The sequence below is a fragment of the Mauremys mutica genome, chromosome 3, assembly GCF_020497125.1.
Source record: "Mauremys mutica isolate MM-2020 ecotype Southern chromosome 3, ASM2049712v1, whole genome shotgun sequence".
Classification (NCBI taxonomy): Eukaryota; Metazoa; Chordata; order Testudines; family Geoemydidae; genus Mauremys; species Mauremys mutica.
In genome coordinates this window covers 160,374,272-160,389,010 of record NC_059074.1, presented here as the reverse complement: position 1 = coordinate 160,389,010, position 14,739 = coordinate 160,374,272, and positions in this window count along the sequence as shown.

Here is a 14,739-nt window from a genome sequence, read left to right as displayed (position 1 = left end):
CAAAAATGGCCACAAATTTTGGGTGCCTCTGTTTTGAGGGTTTGTATAGAGACAAATTCATTTTAAACCTACTCATCCTTTTTCGGTTTGAGAGCCAGACTGGAATGTGAACATCTTTGGATTCACAGTCCACAGAGGCTAGCCTCCTGGAGGAAAGTTAGACTTGTGGTTAAAGAACCAGCCTAGGACTCAAAACATCTACCTCTACCATCAACTTTATTTGTGATCTGGAGCAAGTCACGTAGGCTGTACTCACTTATGCACATGCCTAACTTTACAATGTATCTTCTAACTTTTATCATTACATGAGAACTAAAAACTTATTTGACAGATCTGGTCAGGCTTTTGGGTTGACTAGCTGGTATCCCCCCCAGGCACTCAGTAGTTCTGGACCCACATTGCTTATGGAAGGAAGGGTGATTTGTTGCCTGTTTCTATGTTATTTTAATAAGACTCCTTAACTAAAATAAAAGGAAGAAAACATCACTAAAGTTAAGCTAAAGTTAATAATATTAAACTAATCTAATAATAAAACAGTCTGACAAAATCAAATCAACTCTCAAGTTAGTCTCAATATTGGATTAGAGTTAATTCATCAAATTAATATAAATGTAATTAATCCTGATATAAATTCTAAGAAGGTGGCTCTCCATTTCACTATAAATCTTTGCTAAAATCAATCACATTTATAATTTGAATTTCGTTAAGTAACTTAATACTGAAACCAAAATTATCTAATGTCTGAACCACAATTTTATAAATCTCACTTCTTAGATTTCAATTCTTATCCAGTGGCTAACCCATTTCCCCCCGCCAACAGAGCTACTATAATACAAACATTAACAGAACTCTTAATAAGCAGAAGTTTAGTAACTTTTGTTCACCAGAAATTTCTCAAGTGTCTCAAGAATTTTAAAGACTTTGAGTGTCGTTAGGAGACACTCCTAAAACCCCTTGTTCAAACCTCAATTTTTTTTTTCTTTCTGGTGATTTCCCCATGTGGAGTTTATGAATGCTCTCCGACAGGTGCACACCATAGGTGGTGTGTGGCTTGGGCTAGATGTGGCTCAACTCCTTCCTCTCCCCCAATCTATCTGCATTTTCTGAGCTTTTCTGCTGGCCACAACCATGCCCTACTCAGCAGATGAAGCTCAGTAACCAGTGGCACCAAGGCCAAGGAAGGGGCTGGGGTGTCACTGGGGGAGGATTGTGCCTGCATGCAGATGCACATATCATGTAATGCTGTTGTGGGCTTCTCTGAATTCATGAGTGGCAAGAGCCAAGTCCAGCCCCATGTGACAGGAACTGCCTCTGCAAGGTGAGATGGGGGCAGGCTGACTCTCCGTCCCCTCCTCCCACCCCAGGACCTCCTCTCCACACTGAGCCAGGATAACGACAGTCAACAAGCAAGACAGGAACTGCAACCAGAGGGTGAGTGCAGGGTGGCCTCGTCCTCTAGCCTCAATCAGTTATCCTTTAAAGTGAGTAGTGACTGTGCTCAAGTCCATAGCCCAGCCCTTAGAATTATTTAGCATAATTATTTTATTGGTACACTTACATCAGTTATTACCTTCGTTGTGTCCAGTTTTCATATTTTTACTACATTCTAATCCTGGTGACAACAGAGGGGCTGGGAGTTTCAATAAGAGTTCCTGAGGTAGTAAAATTAAGCATGCATGCAAGTGTTCCAGTTCCCCTTCTGTAAAGCAGGGCTAATCCTTTCTTTTTTCTACCCATTGTCTGCCATGTGTATTTAGATTAATAACTCTTCAGGCTGGGAATTTTCTCTTCCTGTGTGTGTGTGTACAGTTGCTAGTACAACAGGACCCCTGTCTCAGTGGAGTCTCCAGGTACTACTGTCATCAAATAAGTAATAATAATTTAGGAATAAAAGAGAAGAGAGAACAATCCAATTCAAAAATATGGTGAAAAATGGAGCAGAGAGCCAGTCAGGATAGACCTACAATACAGATAGGAAAAGAGGAAAAAAAAATCTTGGGAATATCAGGTATTGTGCTGTCTACTCCCACTGTTTTGCCTTCCCAGTAACTCCTCAGTCCCCTGCAGCCTGCCTTCTGCCACAATCCATGACCACACTTCTACTGAACAGGATTATACGGCCTCCTTTGGTGTGTTGTTTTCTGTCAAGAATTGAGGGATGTAAGTATTATAAAACCAGGTCTCCAGCCTCATTTTACACTAAGCACTGTGCAAACAAAGTTCTTTCCCCGAGACAGGTAGCTCCTTGCATTCCTGTGACCTAGCTTAATTCAGCTGTCCTTTTGCCACTACAATCTTAAAGCCAATTTGAATATATTCTAGTGTAGAATTGATCCAGGAACGATGGGGTTTTTTTTATAAGTTATCACAAACACACATACAAGCCCATTAAATTTTGATCAGCTTCATTTTAAATGTTCCCTTTAAAAAGGAAGGAATAGACGGTAGGTTGTTTTTAAAATCAAATTTAGCCAGGTGACAGTGCTATATGAATGCTACTAGCTTTCCAATGAGAGTAAGACTGAGATGGATGAATGAAAGTTCAATGACTGCTGTTCATTTGAAAGAAGTAATTCATTAATGTGTGTTTCTCATACATATATGAATGACTTCTTTCAAATGAACAATAGTCACTGAACCTTTGTCCATTCATCTCATATATACCATAAATATTCAAATACATGCAGACCGGTGCACAGATAGTCAAATTCAGCCTTTGCATATAGGACATCACTTCCACTGACTGCCAGGGGAATTGCATCAGTTTATGCCAAGGCTAAATTAGTTCCAGAAAAGAAGAAAGGCAAGTACCCATCCATCAAAGGCTGAGTAGTATAATCAGTAATTCGTTCTCTGCTTCTTCCAGGACAGGACATAGGAGATCCTGTTTGGCGACGCTATGTATTATAGGCTGTTTTAGTTAGCTTGGGAACAAGAAAGCCAATAAAAAAAAGTACAGGGTCTGTCTGTCAACAAGGACCATACTAGATCCTGGATACTATTCTTGATTCCCTGATTGCACAGGGTAGCACATAAAATGTTAATAACCTCTTCCAAGGCTTTATTGAAGAGGCATGAACAGTCTTTTTCTCCCCTTGAGGTGGAGTAGAAGATCAGAGATAGAAAAATGGTGAATTGTCAAATAAAGAATGTGTGTCTGAGTTGTAAGGATACTAAAAATCTCTCATAGCAGACTTTGCTTGCGCCTTGGTCAGCTAGCCATATATGACAAGCTTTACTAGGCTTGGTTTCATCACACCTATGGACCAGTTTTCTGTTTGTTATACAACTCCAGCTAATTTTCAGATACTATATTGCAGATCTGCACCAGCACTTACAGTTTGCGCCCTTTCACCACACACATTCCAACCTTCACTCACCTCCTCCTTCCTTTCATAATATTCTTGACTATATTTTCCCTTTAAGCATCAGGATTCCTTTCCTTAAGCCACTCATCACCATCTCTGACCATCTCTCTGCTGTGCTTTGATATCCGACTTACCCCAAATAAATCCAGTAATTTATATGCAACAAAGGCATCAGGATCACAGAGTCCTGTTCTTGTGAAGTTAAAAGGAAACTAACTTACTCTGAAAAAGATGTGCTTTCTAAGTGTTGTAAACTATAAAAGGCATGAGGTACTCTGGGCTTCGGACAAGTGTTTGTTAGCAACACAAATAGTCTCTCTTAGTAAGTTCTGGAACAATGGTATATTTCTGGAATATTGTTCTTAGTACAGTTATGGATTAATGGGCTTGCTCAATTAAAAGATGCGCCAAACCAAACTTAATAAAATAATAATGGGCCAGATCATGGCATCAATTTTGGAGCCAACATCCCCATTCCTCTAGCCCAGTGATAACACTCAACAATTAATGCACTTTGACATTGCACTGTGATGTATGCAAACATTCATTTGTTTGCACATTGTATCCAGCAAGGTCCATGATCCAAGTGCATTGCAAACATGCATTAGCTCGCAGATATAATTATTATTTGTGTATTCTGCTAGCACACTCAGCGTTAGGTGCTGTTCACACCCATTGCAGTAAGATGCAGTCCCTGTCCCAAAGAGTTGACAGTATAAGTACAATAAGAGCATTTTCTCCTTATATTGTGCCTCCCATGCGAGGATCCCAGCACACTTTACCAGCGTTAATACATTCAGCACACTGAGCCCTTGGGCAGCGGACAGCTTCCTAGCCTGATTTTACAGATGGGGAAATTGAGGCAAAGGGGTTAAGGCCTCAGTTGTGAGCCTGTGAAGGGAAGCCTAGAGGCAAAGGAGCCCCCCTTACATAGGCTCTCTGCAATGCCAGGCCCTGCATGGGGGCAGCAGCCACTGCAGGACTGCCACTCTTCCTCCTGTGTTGATAGGCAGAGCTTTGGGTCTGCTCCCACAATACACTGGCCAGCAAAACGGAGCAGGCACAAAGGGGGAACTAGTCTGCACCAGGAAAAGGGCTGGAGCAGTTTACTTCCCCGGGGGAGGGAGTATGTACCTGTGCTGCCACAGAGAAGTGCTCTGAGGATCACAGTTTTGTCCCAGCCCTGCTCCCGGGACCATGCAGCTATGCACTGTTTACCTGGACTGGATTGCAAGGTTTCAATCCAACACTAAATGACTTGCCCAAAGACACATTAGGATTAACTCGTAAAGGCGGGATTAGGATTTAGAAATCCTTTTTCTCAGACCAGTCTTAACCCATTAGAGTGCATCGCCTGTCAAGCCTTCTCTGAAGTCTAGAAGCAAATCTCAACTGAATGTTTGTGATGTTTGGAAATGTTCCATTATTCTTTCAGTTTGGATGCCTCTGCAAGCCATGGTCCCAGCAGGGATCAGAAAAATAAGTGCTGATATAGTGAGCAAGAGATTGTACTCATAGGATAGAGCATTTTGTTAGAAGTTCTCCCTAGAAAGTTGGTTCTATCTAGACTTCCATCTCAGCTCTGCAGACTCAAGAGTCAGTGAGTACTTTGGATAAACTTCAGGGTGCTTATCTAAGTCAATCCTTTGGAAGGCCCTTTATCCAAAAAATAAATACATCAGAGTATTGTCAATAAACAGACCCTAATCTAGTGTTATAATCTTTGGGTCTGATTTTGAGAACATCTCAACCTAGATTCCCTTTGTGCTCCCACAATTTTAATGGCACAAATATACATGGCCACAAGGGATATTTATTAGACATGTAACAGTCAGAGTTTCAGGTGGAATGAGGTCACTAGACATCTGCATTTATCACTTGTACCCACACAATTAAAGACTACTTCTAAAATTAGACCCTTAAAAAAAAAATCTATCTTCTCTGCACTTCCACACAGTGGTGTTGGCATGAGACCACCTTGGGCTGGAGCCTGTTTTCCTGTATGATTTCTGAAGGGAATGAATTTACCGATTCACTTGAGGAGCATCAGCCACCCTCCAGTTCACAGGGGCTCTGTTTTATTTATTAGTGACAATGAATTCCTTTCATAACTCTCAGCACTATATTAAATTATTCATGTATCCCCCAAATACAAAAGGCTCCTGCTCTTGAATATTTGATGTGGCTGATAGTTGTACCTCTAACATGTTTAGTGTACGACTGCTTGTTCCTTGGGAATCCAAGCAGGGACACTTTGATTCCTCTGTTACTTGCCAATACCAAAAGGTGTTACCACATGCCTTCCCTGTACCATCAATAGATTAAACAGGGATGCCAGATTCACTCCAGCTCTGTGCTTGTCACATGATGGAGGGGCGAGGTGTCACACAGCCCTTCTAAATTCCACAGACAGAGAGATGGGCAAATAACTAATTTTTCGGTTCACTGGCAGTTCAGGGGCGAGGAGTGGGGGAACAGTTCAATTTGACAATCCGCGTCTTTTACAGCAAAATTGAAAGTCAACAAAAATTCATTTTGTTTGACCCAAGATGAAATGTTTTATTTCCAGACATTAACCCTTTTTAAAATAAGAGTAAAAGGAAATGAAGAGCTACATACACAAAACTGCAGGTGGTGCTAGTCGTCATCATCAATCATCGCCATCATCATCATCATGTTCCTATTACGCCTCTGGCATTTCGGGCAGTGATGAAGCTCCTCTACTCCTGTTTCTGGCAAGTTTTTCAATGGTTCCCCAGTTGTACCCCAGGTTTTTCAACTCAGCTTCCACAGCTCTTTACCACATTGTTTTCGGGTGGCTTCATTTTTGCTTGCCTTCAAGCAGGGCTGGTGCAACCATTTAGGCGACCGTGGCACTAGGATTTGGGGGCGGGGATGGTGGCAGCATTTTCTTCGGCAGCGACTACGGCGGCCAGATCTTCGGCCACCCCGGTCGCCGCCGGCATTTAGGCAGAGGGAGCTGGGGCAGGGGGGCACGGGGAAGGCTGCCTGCAGCAAGTAAGGGGGAGGGGAGGAAGTGGCACACAGAGAACTCCCCGCCCCAGCTCACCCCTGCCCCACCTCCTCCCCGAGCACGCTGTGGCTGCTTCATTTCTCCCGCCTCTGAGGCTTGCGGTGCCTAAGCTGATTGGTGCCGCAAGCCTGGGAGGTGGGAGAAGTGAAGAAGCGACGGCGTGCTCAGAGAAGAGGCGGGGCAGGGGTGAGCTGCTTCACTTCTCCCGCCTCCCAAGGCTTGCGGCACCAATCAGCTTAGGCGCTGCAAGCCTGGGAGGCAGGAGAAGTGAAGCGGCGATGGTGTGCTCAGGGAGGAGGCAGAGCAGGGGTGAGCTGGGGCGGGGGGGTGCCTCAGGGCAGGGGCTCAGGGACGGGAGATGGCGCAAGGTGGAAGTTTTTGCCTAGGGCGCGAAACATCCTTGCACCGGCCCTACCTTCAAGTGTCCATCTTATTGTTACTCTGGTGATGGAATCAGTTTCTATCTGAAGCACATGACCAATCCATCTCCAACGCCTCCTAGCAATGATGGTGCTCAGATCCTCTTGGTTGCACTGTGTCAATGGATCTTGGTTTGAGATTGTTCTAGGCCAAAAGATACGGAGGATTTTTCTCAGGTAGGTTGTATGGAATGAAGACAGTTTGGACATGTCATACTTTCTCATTCCCAAAGTATGCAGTGCTGATAAAACTCGAGTTTGGTTTTGGTGTTGTATTTTGATGATTTTCAGACTGTATTTATGCTCCTGAAGGTGTTCCTGGCTTTACTGATTTTGTTCTGGATGTCCTGGCTTGTTCCACCCTCCTGGGTGATGGTGCTGCCCAAGTATGTAAATGTTTCTACATTGGTGAGAACATAATCCTCTATCCGTACTGTGATGGTGAGGCAATATTAAAGGTCATGATTTCTGTCTTATTGTGGTTGATTTTCAGTCTAATTTGTTGGCTGAATGTGTTGAGTCAAGTTGTTTTTTCTTGTATATGGTTTTGGGTATGTGATGGGAGAGTGACATCATCTGTGAAGTCCAGGTCTTCAAGGGATGAGAAGAGAGTCCATTTAATGCCTCTTGACAGGTCTTCTGTTGTATGCCGCATTACTCAGTCAATGGCAATGTTGAAGAGGATTGCCCACATGACACACCCCTGACATCCTCCTGCTTTGACTTCAAAACTGAGCTCACTGTGATCAACACTGCATGTAGAGTTCAAATAGAAGCTTTTGATGATGTTGATTATATGGAAAGGATTTCCATATGCCCACAGAGTACACCATAGGCTGATCTCGTGAATGCTATCAAAAGCCTTCTCAAAGTCTATGAAATTTATGTAGAGTTGCCGTTGCCATTCTAAGCACTGTTCTATTATGTTTTGTAGAGTGAAGAGCTGGTCTGTGCATCCACGCCCTTTCTGAAAACTAGCTTGCTCTTTTCTAAGAACGCTATCAACTGCCTTTGATATATGCTGGACTATGATCTTACACAATACTTTGCTTGGCACAGATAAAAGTGTGATACACACCAGTTATTACAATCACTGAGAGTTCCTTTCTTTGGAATCTATAACCCCATTGGTCCACTCATCTGGCACTTTTTCCCCTTTCCCAGATTGATGTAAATAGAGAGGCCAGGATAAATGAATGCAGAATTGTTCAAGGTAAATCCTAAATGAGCAGCAAGTTGTTATCCTTGCCAGGAGCTTTCCCATTTTTTAAGGATTTGATGGCTTGAATGATCTCTTCCTTAGTTGGGGTGTCTGTTGATATCAAGATCTTCTTCTGCCTCCTAGATGTTTGCTTCCTCTTTAGGTGGCTTCCTGTTCAGCAATTATTTGAAATGCTCTGTCCAGCACATATCTTGTTCTTTTTCAGTTGTTAGTAGGGGTCCTTGTTTGTTCCTGATGAGAGTGTTTGTTGGTGCCTGCTATTTACCACTGATAAGCCGCGTCATTTTGTAGATGGTTCCTTGTTCACCATGAGCAGCTGCATCCTCTGCTTGTGTTGCCAGATAATCAATATAATGCCGTTTGTCTGCTCTCACAGGACGTTTGAGCTCCTGGTGTGCCTTGCTATACTGCTCGTGGTATTTCTCCTTTAGCTTCTGGGATTTTGTGTCTAAAACTTTTTTTCTTCCGGGCTCGTCTGGTTTCTATGGCATTCCATGTGCTGGGTGTAATCCACTTCTTCCTTCTCTTCTGCCTGTAGCCTAGACAGGCTTCACTGCTCTCTTTATAAATTGTTGTTACTTTGTCCCACTTCCTGTTGTTCTCCTCATCTGCATTCCCCTCCTCTTCATCCAGGTCTGCAAGTGCTTAAAACCTGTTCTTTACCTGCAGAACGGAGGCTTTCCGTATTTCAGGGGACTTTAGCTTGTCAATATCATAACATCTATGTCCCTTCTCAATTTTAGCTTGATGGAAGTTGTCACAAGGTGGTGGTCGTTGCCAACATCTCCATCCCTTCTCACTTTCACATCTGTCAGTGAGCGTCGCCATTGATCATATCATCAATCTAGTTCTTATCTCTGCTATTTGGAGAACACTATGTCAGCTTGTGAATTTTACAATGTTCAAATAGGGTTCCGTCGATGACTAGGTCATTCATATAACAGAAATCAACAAGCTTCTCTCTGTTTTCATTCATAGTGCCACACCTATGTCTTCCCATTGCTCTGTCGTTGTTTGTGTTGTTCTTACTGACGTTGGCATGCAAGTCTCCCATGACAATACTTAGGTTATAGCATGATACTCTCTCTAACTCTGCCTGTAGTTTAAGGTAGAATTTGTCCTTTACTTCTTCATCACTCATTTGTCAGAGCAGAACACTGAATCAGGGTGATATTATGTTTCCCTTTCCGTCTGGCTCTCATAAGTCTGCTGCTGATGGATTTCCATTCAAACAGGGAATGCTCCACTCCCTTCTTCAAAAGGATGGCAACACCCTCATGGTGTTGTCCATCATCCCGTCCAGAAAACAGCAAAGTTTCTCCTGAGGCTGTTGTTAATCTTCCTGACCCCGTCCATCTGCTCTTGCTGACACCCGGGATGTGTAAGCTGTCTCATCTCATCTCTGCTCTGACCTGAGCTAGCTTCCCTGCTTCGTACATTGTCTGTACATTCCAAAAAACAAGTTTGGTTTTAGTCTTGGTGATGAGCAGGTCAGTCTTCATGCCAGTGGCTTCATTTTAACTTTCACCTCTGGCAGTCATATGGGTCATTGACTCCTGAAGACCATCACACACAGTAATGGTCAGTTTCTCCGTCACTGTTTGAGTAACCTATTTTGTTTTTTTTACAGGGCAGGGTTGTTAGCCCTGTGCCTAACCCCCAATCTGGAGAATCAGGGTGTCTGTTTTGTCCCACCCTAACAGGCCAATCTGGCATGGTTGAACCTACCAGGAACAAAGCCTCCACCAACACAGACTCTGGGGATCATTAGAGCACGCAAGCTGTCCTGCCACGATAAGGCACAGACACCAGAGGACAGTGCTCCCCTCATATTTGAAAGCTTGATGGTTAGGGCCCTCACCTGAGATGTGGGAGATGCAGGTTCAAGCCTCTGCTTTGGAACAAGGATTTGAAGCCAGGTCTCTCCCTTCCCCAGTGAGAGCCCTAATCACCAGGCTTTACGGTACTCCCCGGCTCTCCTGTTGAATTATTGTACGCAAAGTGGAACAGTTTCAACAGTCATGGGAGAAGGGACTCAAACTGGGGTCTTCCACAGCCGAGGAGAGTGGCCTAGCCACCAGGCTATAGAGTCAATTTTGCACACACAGGTGCACGCACAGAGACTATTCAAGCAGCCCAAAACTGCAATTGGAGAGAAAATCTAGCTCAGGTCCAGGCTAGAATAGGCCCAATGCTGACAGACTTTTTGGGGAATTTAGCTGCTAAAATCTAAGTCTCTACTGAGCCTGTGAGAATTAGTATTTCAGAGTCTTATAATTTGGCTAAATTTGGATGGATTATCACAAGGATGATAATCTTTCAAGTCTTTCCTCCAAAACACGGAGGGCACCAGATTTTTTTTTTTAAACATGGAGCATAACAATAGATTTTACCCTAGCCTTGTTCTCAGAAATGGTTGAACCATCTTGACTGAAATTTTTCAGAACAATTCAGCCTCACACAACTGGCATGGAAAATTTCAGACCAAAAATAGTTATAATTAGGCAAAGTTATAAGCAACTGAAAATAGGGAAATGTCAGGCAGCCTTAATGGTAGGCAGTACTACCAGCCCACCCATAAAAATGAAAACATCCTCAGTTTCCTCGCTTTAGCTCGAAGAGCTAGTATTGTTTGCTGGAAGGCTAACCACTCCCCCTTTTGGCTGCATGGAGTCTTTGGTGGCTTCAAACCCTGTCCATCTCCTGGCTTCTGCTCAGGGAAGGCCCACCAGGCTCAGCTAGCTTTCAGTCCTCAAGAGTGCAGCATAATATTAGGGCTTGGTCTCTCCAGGGTGGAGTAGGGTGACCAGATGTCCCAATTTTATAGGGACAGTCCTGATATTTGGGGCTTTTTCTTATATAGGCTCCTATTATACACACACTCCTGATTTTTCACACTTGCTGTCTGGTCAGCCGGTAGTGGTGCTTGGTCAGTCTCAGGCCTTCTGAAAGGAAAAGACAAATTTGCTGTATCTTCTCCTGCTTCAGAGAACAACCTTGCAGGTTGCTTTTCCTCTGGCTTCTCTAACCTGACTGCCAGCCACGTACCAGCTCTTGAGGGCCTGGCTTGTGTCACCCAGGTATGCCAGTCGAGTTCCGTATCCAGACCCCATAGGCTGTCTCTCTTGTTCAAGCACAGGTTTGCAGCCAGTCTCAGTTGCAGTTCCAGTTTGTGTTGCTCTCCGTGGGAGCGGCTTCTTTGAAACCCACAAACTGGCAAGAGAGCTACACTACTATCATTTTTCAGCAAGATGGCCACTTCTGGCTCTAGGTTCAGAAATGCCAATGGCCATTAAACAGTAGTTGCACAAGGCCTTTATAGCATCTTACCTTTATATAGCACCTTTCTTGCCAAAGTATGAAAAGTATATATAGTAGGGCTGTCTATTTAATTGCAGTTAACTCATGTGATTAACTCACTTTCAGGTGACATTGTAAACAAGACGGGGGCAGCATTATCTCCTGCAAATGTAAAAAAACGTGTTTGTCTGAGCAATTGGCTGAACAAGAAGTAGGACTGAGTGGACTTATAAAGCTAAAAAAATTACATTGTTTTATTTTTGAATGCAGTATTTTTGTACATAATTCTATATATGTAAGTTCAACTTTCATGATAAAGAGATTGTATTATGGTACTTGTATTAGGTGAATTTAAAAATACTAGTTGTTTTGTCTTTTTACAGTGCAAACACTTGTAATCAAAAATAAATATAAACTGTACACTTTGTATTTGTGTTGTAATTGAAATCAATATATTTGAAAATGTAGAAAACACCCAAAAATATTTAAATAAATGATATTCTATTATTGACAGCCCCAATATATAGGAAGCAATTCAACCACCTCTGGAGTAGAACATAGCAGCTGTTTAACAACGCATACCAACATAATCACTGTGTAAGATAGGACGTGAAGGAGAATACCATATCCAATTGAAATAGCAAGAAGAATTTTAAGTAGGTAGAATGCAATCAATCTGTGTCTGTGTGCTGTATGCCTAGAGTTCTGCTGAAAATGTTCAGTAGCCTTGAAGTGGCATACAAGTGGCTAAGAAGAGGAAAACACTTACAAATATTCACTTCTCGATTTGATGAGGTTCCAGAGGTCCCTTAACCTGATTTTCCCATACTAGACCTTTTCAGTGCTACATTGCAATAATGATTCCTGGATTTCCATGTATAAAATTTGTGATTTTCATCTTAGTAACATTAAGACAAAGATGGTAAGAAAAGGAAGCTGATATTTTATTCCAGTGATTTATGTGATTGAGGATCTGGGCTAGATATGGTAACCCTAGCCAGCCCTGTGAAGGGGCATTCAGCTCAGGATGGGGTACTTTTGTATGTTTGCAGGGGCAGAGGGTTAAATCTTTTTATGTTAAACAAAGTGGATCTTTTCAAATGGGGGTGGGGGTAAACCAGGAAGGGGAGGAACCCTAGCTGGGGCAAAGGACTGTGATAAATTGGGCCCAGAGCACACAAAACTGCTGGGGCTGGCTGAGGGTGCACAGCTGTTTAGCCATGCTGTGGCTTTTGCTGTCTGACCCTTCTGTATTCGAGGTGAACAGGAGCTGTGTACATAATATGAAGAAAATAGATAAGGAAAAAATATTCCACGTCCTCAGGAGGAATTTGGGGGGAGGGATAGCTCAGTGGTTTGAGCATTGGCCTGCTAAACCCAGGGTTGTGAGCTCAATCCTTGAAGGGGCCACTTAGGGACCTACAGCAAAATCAGTACTTGGTCCTGCTAGTGAAGTCAGGGGGCTGGACTCAATGACCCCTCAGAGTTCCTTCCAGTTCTAGGAGATAGGTATATCTCTTTAAATAAATAAAAAATTAACCCACTCCAGGCTACAATCTGTAGGTTATTTGTATCCAAACTCTTATTTAGCTATTCAGAAGTCAGGATAGTGGTATCATTTATCTATTCTTTCCCTTCCAGAGTTATCCTTATATTTGATCAACTATCCTCTTTCAACTAACTCAGAATATACAGTAATATTATATCTCCTCTGGGAATTGATAATAGCATTATATGGACGTAGGCACATCATTTGGGCTCTGTGCCTCAGTTTCCTCATCTTTACTAGAGGGCTAATATCTCCTACTTTTTTAATTGCTTCAAGACCTTTGTGCAAAGAGCCCTAAGCACTAAAGGATTCTTAAAACATTGGGTAATGTTTTCAAAAAGGGCCTGACTTAGGCAATGAAGTCCTATTGATTAAGGTTAGGTGGTGTGATGCTCAGCATCACAAGGCCTAACTTTTAGGTGCCTAGAAAAAAAAAATCACTGATTCACAAAGCCCAAGTTAGGAGACTGAGCCCTTATACAATGAATGGGGAGAGGAGCTTTAGAGTGATTCACAAAAACCAGCATGCTAGAGGAGAAAGCTGCCTAGGCTAGTCAATGGGAGTTACTGACCAGAGGTGGTGCATGGTGAACCCTGCCCCTGTCTCAGATACAGGAGCCTAAGTCTGGGATTCATGGAAAGGCTTGGGGATTCTCAGCTGCAAAACCTTCTTTTGGCATTAGGCGCCTGCACCATTCTAATAAAAGCCCAGGAGGAGGGCTGCCACTAGTGGCAGCAGACTTCTCTCATTAACTTTTCTCCCTGTGATTAGGGCACTCACCTAGGATGTGGGAGTCCCCCATCTTCCTGAGGGGTAGAAGGGATTTGACTAAGTATCTACCATCTCTGAGGTGAGTACCCTACCCACCCCAGAATAGAGTCATTCCCATTCTTGTGGCATGGGCTTGCTGTCTCTCACCCAGTCCCCCTGCTTCGATGACTAATTATTTATTCAGAGTACAACAGGAGAGACTATGGGATATTCTCAGGCAGGGCTCTCTCACTCTAATGGTTAGAGTGGTCACCTAAAAGGTGGCAGATCCCTGTTCAAATCTCTTCTTCCCCTCAGGTGTGTGTATGTGGGGGGGGGCGGTTCCTCTCAGGTAAGTATCCTAACCTTGGGGCTAAAAAAAGTTATGTGGGGATCTTCTCCCCGCTGGTCTGTGTGAACTTGCATGGAGGATCCTGCAGTGGTAGGTGCCCTCTGAGCATGCCTACCAGATCAGGTCCCACACATGACTTAGGCAGCCCAACACTTATCTTCTTCTGGTTCATGAATCACACTCCTTAGGCAGGAGCCAGGTGTCCAGGGGCCTAGAGTGAGGCTGCAGTGCACATGCTTAGAAGCAGGAACTTGGGCACATAAAGAACTTTTATTGCAAAAGAAAACCATAAGTGCCGAGTGCGTTTAGGTACCCACAGGGTTCAGCAGGAGTTTTGTGAATCACAGGGGTCCCCAGACAGGAACTTAGGCACCTCATCCCTTTTGTGCATCCAGGCCTTAGTCTCTGATAAATAGGACTTAGGTTCCTAAGTCACTGTGGGGGGGAAGGGTTGAGACTGTCACCTGTTAACTGTACTAATTATTCCCTTCATAGAAACGGTTACTTCACAAAAGTGTTGTACAGCGCCTCCCTTCTCTCCCCCCCTGCCAGGAGCACCTCAAGCCAACAAAATCATCATTTCTCAGAATTTGCCCCCTCTAACATTTTGCATAGTTTCACAAAACAGCACTGAGGGACTCAGTCTAGTTCCTAGTGGACAGGTGTCCACATCCTCACAACCTGACTAGCCAAAGGCTGAATGATTAGAAAGACTGAACTACTCACTCACCCCTAGAGGTGAGG